This window comes from Heterocephalus glaber, unplaced genomic scaffold, assembly GCF_053883595.1.
Source record: "Heterocephalus glaber isolate CG9 unplaced genomic scaffold, H.glaber_assembly_v1.0 deba00001613, whole genome shotgun sequence".
Classification (NCBI taxonomy): Eukaryota; Metazoa; Chordata; class Mammalia; order Rodentia; family Bathyergidae; genus Heterocephalus; species Heterocephalus glaber.
This window is the reverse complement of record NW_028258384.1, coordinates 28,999,019-29,010,037: the sequence shown is the minus strand read 5'-3', so window position 1 is coordinate 29,010,037 and position 11,019 is coordinate 28,999,019.

Here is an 11,019-nt window from a genome sequence, read left to right as displayed (position 1 = left end):
CTCATCCATCTGTCTCAATGCTGACACCTGAGCTGTGGCTTGATCCTATATTATGGGTTGTATCTAGATATCTCCCCAGTGCTTCATGCACTCAGGTGGGGCTTTTCAGAAATGGTTGGATCTAGGGTATGTGTGAATATGGATTACGGGTGTGTGATTATTAACACTGTCCACTGATTGGTTTAGCATAGTTTTGGGTGTGGATAATGGGAAGAGACCCCCTAACACACCTGAATGGAATAAAAGAGAAAGCAAAGCTCAATACTGCTGCTTTGATTCTTCCAGCCTTCCCTGCCATGAAATGTCTGTCCTCTGCCATGCCCTTCTGCTATGCCACCCTACCTTGGAGCCAGCCAACTACGAAAACTCTACAAAATATGAGTTAAAATAAACCTCTCCTCCTTTAAATTGTGGGTGTTGGGTATTTTGTTCCAGGAATTTAAAAAAAAAAAGTAACTAAGATACATCACTTACCACTTCAGGGATCAGTCACCTCATGTAGCCCTTCATATAGACCTCCTGGGTTAAAGGGTAAAATTCCATCTTCTTTCATCTTCTTCACCAAGAGGGGTTATTGATGAGTATCAGTGGGGCCCCAATAGCAAGGAAGTGTATGTAATCTGACCATGTCTCAAGGTCTGGAGATGCTTCTTTTTGTTTTGTTGTTGTTGCTGTAGTTGTTGTTGTTGTTGGTGGTGGTGGTGGTAGTTTGCGGTACTGGGGATTGAACTCAGGACCTTGAGCTTGAGATGCAGGCGGCAGCACCACTGAGCTAAGTCCCTGGCCAGAGATGCTTCTTTTTGTAAGGGAGGCTGCTAATTTTGCTCTGGGGAAGGTAAAAGACAGAACACTATCCCAATACTGCCACTTATCATGAGAAGGGATTTATGCTTTGTGAGCCTGAGCTTGGTCATCTATAAAATGGGAATCAGGATACCCCTCTTACTTAGGGGTCCCCAGGAGTAACTAAGGCTACCTCACCTGAATCTATAGAACAGAGTGGGACTTTAATGACCCCTTAAATGTTGAGACATAGTAATAGAGCCTGGCTGAGCCTCAGGACTAAGGAAGAAATTATGAAAATAATTTCTCGATGCCCTACCGAGGTACCAAGTCACACAGAAGATGCCGAATCACCCCGCTGCAGACATGCAGCCACCTGGTTCCACACTACAAACACGCAGAGGACATCAGATCACCAGACCAAGGTACTGAGTCCCGCTGCTCCCTGCCCAGAGGTAGGGGCTTCTGAGTCGCCATCCCACTGCTCCTGGTCCAGAGGAAGGGGCTTCCCAGTCACCATCCCTCCCGCTGCTCCCAGCAAACGGGAAAGGGCTTTTGGGTCACCATCCCTACTGCTGCTCCCGGCCTCTGTCCCACCTCTCCCAGCTCAGAGGAGGTAATCCGTGCAGGCACTAACAGCCTCCCGCCCCAGTTGAAATGAGAAAACACATGAATAAGTCTCAAAACCAGACTTCCAGATCACCTACAGCAACCCCAAAGGGAAATGAGATGGAACACTCTGATACCCAACCATCTGGACCCATTGAACTGCCTCAAAAGGGGATCTGGAAAAAATGAAATCAGAAATAATTTCTCAGATAACAGGAGAAATTGTGCCCCTAGTGCAAGACATGATTAATAAATCTAGAGAGGAGCTCAGGAACATGATGGAATCCCAACATAAGAAACAAACGGAATCCATAAAACGGATGCAAACAGATTTCCAGGACATGAAAAACTCCATTAAAGTCTACACAGCAGAATGAGCCAATGTGAGGACAGAATTTCAGATATACAAGACAAGATTGCAATTAGTGACCAGGAAAAGAAAAATTGTTTCAAAAGTATAAGGGAACATGAGAAATCAATCCAGCAGCTGCTAGATGATGCAAAGAAGAATAACATAAGGCTGATTGGGCTCAATGAAGAAACAGGACATATGACATAAAAAATCTCTTCACAGAAATAATGGCAGAAAACTTCCCAAGCATGGGAAAAGAGCTTCACATACAGATAAGTGAGGCATATAGGACTCCAAATAGCCTTGATCAAAAAAAATCTACACAGGCATATAATTGATAAGATTCCAGAAACACAACAGAAGAACAAAGTTCTCCAAGCAGTCAGAGAAAAGAAACAAATCACATACAAAGGAAAGCCCATCAGAATCACAGCAGACTACTCAATGCAAACCATCAGGACAAGAAGAGCTTGGAGTGACATATTCCAAGCCCTAAAAGAAAACATCCTCCAACCCAGATTGATGTACCCTGCAAAACTATCTTTCAAAATGGATGGAGAAATAAGATACTTTCATGACAAAGAGCACCTTAGGAACTTCATGAATACCAAACCAGCACTCCAAGGAATTTTACACAATATCCTAGGAACAGGCATTGAGGATCACAACTCCAAGAAGCAAAGCAGAATGAAGCCATCTGGCATGACAAGAAATTAAATGTAAAGGGGGAGAACCCAACAAAAAGAAAAAGTCATGACAATGACAAGTCAATATGTTTCAGTTATAACCATCAATGTTAATGGTCTTAATTCACCAATCAAAAGAAATAGACTGGCAGAATGGGTCAAGAAGCAAAATCCAACAATATGCTGCATACAAGAAACACACTTAATTCAGAAGGAAACTCATAGACTGAAAGTTAAAGGGTGGAAAACAATACTCCATGTGACAGGAACCCGAAAAAAGGCAGGAGTAGTTATCCTCTTTGCAGATCAAGTAGATTTCAAACCAACACTGATTAAGAGAGATGAAGAAGGACACTACATCCTTGTAAAGGGAAGAATCCAAGAGGAAGAGATGACAATCATAAATATCTATGCACCAAACACTAGTACACCCAACTATATAAAACAAATACTAATGGACATGAAAAGTCATATATGCACTAATACAATTGTAGTGGGGGACCTCAACACCCCACTGTCACAAAGAGATAGATCAACTAGACTAAAAATAAGGAATGAAATACTAGAGCTCAATCAAACTCTTGAACAAATGAACTTAACAGATGTTTACAGAGTCTTCTATCCCACAAAATCAGAATACACATTCTTCTCAGCTGCACATGGGTCATTCTCCAAACTAGACCACATACTCACACATAGAACATGTTTAAGTAAGTGCAAAGGAATTGAAGTTATCCCCTGTATATTATCAGACCATAGTGCGATGAAATTGGAGATCCATAGCAAAAGAAACTCAAAAAATTTCATAAGCATGTGGAAATTGAACAACACACTTCTGAATAACCAATGGGTCACAGAGGAAATTAAAGAAGAAACAGACAGTTCCTTCAATTAAATGACAATGAAAATACAACATATTGGAATCTATGGGACACAATGAAAGCTGTCTTATGAGGGAAATTCATAGCAGTGAATACACATATTAGGAAAACAGAACAAGCCCAATTAAACAACCTGATGCTGAACCTCAAGGTTCTAGAAAAAGAAGAACAGGACAACCCCAAAGCTCATACAAGGGAGGAAATTATAAAGATCAGAGGAGAAATCAATGCAATGGAGACTAAGAGAACAATACAAAAAAATCAATAAAGCCAAGAGTTGGTTCTTCAGAAGAATCAACAAAATTGACAAACCTTTACCCAACCTTGTCAGAAAAAGGAAAAAAAAGGTCCAAATCCATGCAATTAGGAATGAAAAGGGTGAAATTACAACAGACCCAGCAGAAATCCAGAGGATCATCAATACCTACTTCCAGAACCTATACGCCAATAAGATGGACAACACAGAAGAAATGGACAGATTACTAGATACATATGAAGTACCAAAGTTGAACAAAGAAGACCTAAAAATTCTGAACAACCCAATATCAACCAATGAAATTGAAAATGTAATTAAAAACTTATCACCTAAGAAAAGCCCGGGCCCTGATGGCTTCACTGCTGAATTCTACAAGACATTTAGAGAGGAACTGCTGCCACTACTGTTTAAAGTCTTCAATGAAATTGAAAGGGAAGCAATACTCCCAAATTCATTCCTGGAAGCAAGCATCACCTTGATCCTCAAAGTAGAGAAAGACCCAACAGAAAAAGAGAACTATAGGCCAAACTGACTAATGAACATAGATGCAAACATCCTTAATAAGATAAAGGCAAACAGAATGCAGAAGATCATCAAGAAGATCATACACCCTAATCAAGTGGGACTCATCCCAGGGATGCAGGGATGGTTCAATATATCCAAATCAATCAATGTAATACACTGTATCAATAGAGCCAAGGACAAAAACCATATGATTATCTCCATAGATGCAGAAAAAGCATTGGACAAAATCCAATATGCATTTATGATCAAAACACTACAAAAAACTGGAATAGATTGTTTCTACCTCAAACTGATAGAAGCCATCTATGAAAAACCAACAGCCAATATCATACTAAATGGTCAAAAACTGAAATCCTTCACACTAAAATCAGGAACAAGACAAGGATGTCCACTATCACCACTCTTGTTCAATATAGTTCTGGAAACATTAGCCACGGCAATTAGACAAGAGAAAGAAATAAAAGGAATAAAGATAGGTAATGAAGAAGTCAAATTGTCATTATTTGCAGATGACATGATTCTCTATATAGAAGACCCCAAGAACTCCACCAAAAGTCTTCTAGACTTAATAACCAAATTCAGTCAAGTAGCTGGTTACAAGGTCAACACACAAAAATCAAGAGCTTTCCTCTACACCAATGACAGACTCACTGAGAGAGAAATAGGGCAAATAATTCCTTTCACAATAGTATCCAAAAAACTGAAATACCTAGGAATCATCCTAACTAAAGAAATCAAAGACCTCTTCCCTGAAAACTATGGCACTCTGAAAAGAGAGATTGAAGATGATATCAGAAAATGGATATCATTTCGGCTGTGTAGGAAGGATTAAGATAGTGAAAATGGCCATACTTCCAAAACTGCTGTATAGATTCAATGCAATTCCAATTGAGATCCCAGCAGCATACTTCATGGACCTTGAGAAAACAATCCAAAAATTCATTTGGAACAAGAAGAGACCCAGAATAGCAAAAGCAATTCTAGGTAACAGATACCTGGAAGGGAGTATCGCCATCCCCAACCTGCAACTATACTGCAAAGCTATTGTGATAAAAACAGCAAGGTACTGGCAAAGAAACAGGCTTGAGGACCAGTGGAACAGATTAGAAGATGCAGAAACAACATCTGACACACTCAGCCATCTCATCTTCGATAAAGGAGCCAAACACCCTCACTGGAGGAAAGATAGCCTCTTTCATAAATGGTGCTGGAAAAATTGGGCTTCAACTTGCCAAAGATTAAAACTAGACCTGTATCTCTCACCATGCACTAAACTAAAATCCAAATGGATTAAAAATCTAAAAATTAAAATAGAAACTCTGAACTAGTTGGATCAGAGGTTAGGTAGAACCCTTGAAGACATCAGTGTAGGAAAAGATTTTATGAACAAAACCTCAGTTGCCCATGAACTAGCACAAACAATCAACAAGTGGGATCTCTTCTTATTAAAAGGCTTCTGCACAGCAAGAGAAACCACCAGCAGTGTGAAGAGACAACCCACAATGTGGGAAAAAATCTTCACCTGCTCTTCCTCAAAGGTCTACTATCTCGAATCTATAAAGAACTTAAAAAGATCAGACCTCCCAAATTTAAAGACCCAATCCAAAAATGGGCATCTGAAATGAACAGACATTTCTCAGACAAAGAAGTAGAAATAGCAAATAAATACATGAAAAAATGTTCAACATCACTGGTCATTCGAGAGATGCAAATGAAAACAATGCTGAGATTCCACTTCACTCCAGAAAGAATGGCTGCTATCATGAAATCAACCAATAACAAATGCTGGTGGGGCTGTGGGGAAAGAGGAACCCTCCTCCACTGCTGGTGGGAGTGTAGACTGGTGCAACCGCTGTGGAAATCAGTATGGAGATACCTCAAAGAACTAGGACTGGAAGTCCCATTTGACCCCACTATTCCACTGCTGGGGATCTTCCCCAAAGAATTAAAAGAATCATAGCACAGTGATAGATGTGTGCCTATGTTCATAGCAGCACAGTTTGTAATAGTTAAAACTTGGAAACAGCCCAAATGCCCATCAACTGGAGACTGGATAAAAAAAATGTGGTTTTCTTATAAAATGGAGTACTACTCAGCCATCAAAAATGAGAAATTAGAGACATTTATAGCTAAGTGGATGCACATTGAGGCAATACTCTTAAGTGAAATAAATAGGACACACATGAATAAATTCCAAATAGTTTCTCTGGTGTGAGAAACTGAAAGTGTAAATAAGGACTAAATGTATAATAGGTCATGTGAAATAGGAAGAAAAGGGGAAAAGGGGAAGGAATTGGGAGGGCTAGGGGAAAGGATAGAAGGGAGTGGGATTAATATGAGAAAATGGAAAAATAGGAACAAAATCTTTGTAAATAGGGAGGACTGGAGGGGTTCAAGGGAGGACTGGGCAAGGGTGAAAAATAAGTACCAAGAGAGACTATGTAAAGGTGCAAATTTCCAATGATGAATGTCATTATATTGTATACCTAAAATGTACCAATGAATATAATGAATAATTGATAATGCAAAATAGGAAAAAAATGTCCAAAGGGGTAGCTGTAGTGGGAGGGGCAGGGGAAAGGAAAGAAGGGAGAGGAAAAATGATGAGAAATGGAAAAAATGGAAATAAAATCTTTGTAAATAGGGAAGGGTGGAGGGCGTGAAGGGAGTGCTAGGAATGGGGAAAAAATAAGAACCAAGATGTATTATGTAAAGGTACAATTCCCAATGAGAAATGTAATTGTGTTGTATACCTACAATGTACCAATAAAAGAGTTTAATAAAAAAAAATTTCTCATTGTTTGTCCTAATGAGAGTACAGACATCTAAATGAAGGAAGAAAAGACCTCTATCTCTGATATGCATTAATTTCAAAATTCTTGAGACAGAAATGTAGGGGAAAAGGGGAGAAAAGCAGGGACACGTAGGGCATGGCTAATGTGGCATGGCTGATGTGCCAGATGGCTATAGAAATGACCACCTGCTTACTGGAAATTGCCCTTTGTGAAACCTTCGAAGGTGTAGAACAGTTATTCTTAGAGACATACATGCATGCATTCACTGGAAAGCCCATGGAACCCATCACCCTTAGCTTACCCTAGCAACAGCTCACCATAGCAACAGCTCACCATAGCAACAGCTCATACCAGCAACAGCTCACCCCAGCAACAAAGGCTAAGACACTGATTGACTTAGAACTCCTAGAAGAATGGGCAGAGCAAAGACCCCAGGTTGAGAAGCTCACTTTGAGCTTTCTCTTCCTGCTGGGCAACTTGTTGCACAGCAGATTTATCCCCTCCTTTGCAATATTATAAATAAGCCTTTGCTTCATGCTACTTTTATTTCTGAGTTCCTCATTGTGTTCCAGGGGGACCTTCAGTTTTGAGTCAGCCTTGTCCCACTCTTGCATTCCTTGTCAAAATGAAGACACAGACCAGAGGAATGAGCATTGTGCCTCGGGAGACATGCCACAGGAGACTCCTAGGACCCCAGAACCCCACCTGATGCAACAGAAGTTCTTTGAGGGCATTTCAGTAGGTCATGAGATCTGTTGAATATTAGGCCTCTGAGTAGATCCATATCAATATTCCCACAGTGGGAGGATACGTGTGTCTTTGAACATATCTGGTGAGCTCAGGAGTGAGTACACCATGCAAGCAAGGTGTGGTGTTTACATAATATATGTTCCTGGACTTCTAGATATGTTTATATATTTATAGAAAAATACTGAGCCCATCAAGCAGATAGAAGTGTGTGGTGGTTAAGCTTGATTGTGTCAACTTGGTTGGCTTTGGAGCTGTCCAGAGGATTAGTAAAGCACACTTCTGGTTGTGTCTAGATGGGTCATGGGGACATGACCTTTGGTACTGTACCTGGTCACTCACCTCTTCCTCTCTGGTACTGTTCCCCTGCCCTGCTTCCTGGTTGCAATGAACTAAGCAACTTTGTTTTACCACACCTTCCACCATGCCATTCCTGCCTTCGATGGGGCTATAGTGTGGCTCAGTGGTAGAGCATTTGCCAGCCAACTTAATGCCCCAAAACTGTGAGCTGAATTAAGCTTCTCCTCTTCAATTGGTGGGTATTGGGTATTGTGTCCCAGAAATAAGTAAGCTGACTAGTACACAGTGCAAAAGACCTTAGATCATAAACTATTCAGCCATATTACACCAGATTGTCAGCCATCTGCTGCCTCCCTGGAAAACAAAACTCCAATAATTACACTGAACATTTTTTTTATGTATTTACCATTTGTACTTCTTCATCTGAGAAGTGTCTATTCATTTCAGATTCCCATTTTTGGACTGGTGTGAGAAACTGAAAGGTTAAATAAGGACCAAAATGTATAATAGTTATGTGGAAATAGGAAGAAAATGTCCAAATAGGAAGGGGAACAAAGGAGAGGGGATGAGGAAAGGAATGATGAGAAAAGGGAAAAAAAAGAATACAAGAAAAAAATGAAAGCAAAGCTTTGGTAAGAAGGAGGGGAAGAGGGGTTGAAAAGAGGGGAGCGAATTGGGGAAAAAAGAAGAATCAAGATATATCATGTACAGGCACAAATTTCCTATGATGAATATGATCATTATGTGTATCTAAAATGTACCAATAAAATTAAATTTTTTAAAGTTCCGTAGTTATTAGCATTTGACACATACTTTTACATTCTTCCATTAGCTTATAACTATATATGCATGAGCTCAAACTCAATATTCCATTCCTCCTCACTCCTCTTTATCTTTATTCCTTCTTTCCCTTCCTCTCTTTCTCCTTCTATGTCTTTCTGCTCCTCCTCCTCTTTCTCTCTCCTTCAGATATTCCAAAGAGTAGATTTAACATTCCTTATCATCATTCTTCACTTCCCACTGATTCCTTATCCCACTGAACTTGATATCTGTGTCAGGATTGCAATGAGTGTGCTCTCCTTGGTCACAACCCATCATTCAGTCACTAGGTTCATCTATTTCATATAAATATATAAACATACTGGTAATGATTTTAATTGATCTAAAATAAGCATGACCTAAAATATGCATGTTGTGAAGACTACTTTTTTTTAACTTAACAATAAATATTTCATGGTTTCTGAGGCTTTTCAACACTGTATTCTGGGTCCTAACCCAAGCCGCCCCATTCCCTGACTGTGCAGTCTTTGGCAAAGACCTCATTCTATGTGTCCCTCAGCTTTTCATCTAAATGGAAATTAGACACACTGTGTCTTTACTTTGAGTGTTCTGTTTTGGTTGGTATGATGATGCTATTTATTTCTTCTCCTATGTTAATTATTTTTAAATATAACAAATACCTATTGCTCTTACAATTATGTAAAACAATCAAGTGGTAGAGATACTTAAACATTCTCACCCCCAACTACAGGAAAGACACTACCATTTAGCATTGGGGGATATTCCTAAGGCTTAGGAAGCAGGCAGGATATTAAGGGAGTCTCTTCCAATGTATAATGGGATATATTTTAGCTAAATTTCAAACCATACTGACAATGACTATTTTAAATTTCTGCTTAGTTAACTAGTTTAAATCCAGATACTGTCATTTTATTGTATTCTCTCCCCCTAAATATACTTTGACATCCTAACCCAGGTACCTTTGACTATGACCTCATTTGGAGTTATGTTTGTAGATGTAATCAAGGAAAGATCAGGTCATCATAGTGGTCCCTAATCCTACATGACTTGTGATCCTGTAAGAAGATGAAAATACCATTGAAGACAGAGACATGTAGAGAGAACAACATCTGATGACAGGGGCATATTGGAGTGATGTCTTTGAAAAAAATTTAAGGATTCATGGCCACCACACCAGGGACCAAGAAGGAATAAAAGATTCTTCCCAGAAACTCAAAATGAACAAGGCCCAGTGACAGCTGGATTTGAGACCTTTAACAGTCAGAACTGTTTAAACCACAGGTTTGTGGTACTTTATTAGAGCAGTACAAAGGAGTTAATGCAGTCCCTTTGTTTTGTCTTTTCTTTTTTCTTCTTCATTTTTATTTACATTTTTTATTTGTTTTTTGTTATTTGCTTTGATATGATTAACTGTAAGGCTGAAGGTTTTATAAGAACAAGAACAACACATGCTGGTCAAAAGTATTTACCCAGGAGCCACATGAATTCTGTTCAAACTGATATTCCTTTGCATATTTTGGTAGTAAAAAATAATAAATAAATGTCTACAGCCCTGCACATAGGAAAGTGGTTGTACAAGTGGGAACAACTCTAAGCCAAGGCAATTAGGTACTAAAATGGTTCCAGAAATAACATATGATTCTATCCACATGACAGTCTCAATTAGGCAGCTTTAAGGAAATTGCAGATACTTACTTAGTGAAAGGGCAGGCATGTTTCTCAGGTGAATCTTAATTCAACACTCAGAAGATGTCTCTCCTTCCCAGTTCATAAATTCAATGGAATTTCACAGCATGCTTCCCCCTGCTCTATCACAAATAATAGAGCATTTACATTGGCAGAAGGCTACTCTGTTTAACTCACCTAGTGAGCCAAGCAGTAAATACCACAGGGGAAGGAAAAGGTAAGGACAACATGAAATCACCATATGCTCAGCTTCACAGGTTCCAGAGAGAGAGATTCTGACACAGAGGAATTCAGGGTCACAGCCTCATTCTGGTGAGATTCCCAGGAGCATCTCCAGACAATATTACTGCTCACAATAGCATAGAAACTGAGAAAAACAGGCACATGCATTTTAGTAACTTTAATATAGAACACATGTATGGAGACATATGCAGGTCACAAGGTTGAGTTGTATATTTATTCTCTTCATGTTTCTTCTTTTCATTAGAGAACAAAGCAACTATAGAAAAAATATGCAAAAAATAATATATATATATATCTTGTAGGGATATATACACAGTTAATAACATTATAATGGAATGTATGAAAAATGAAAAAT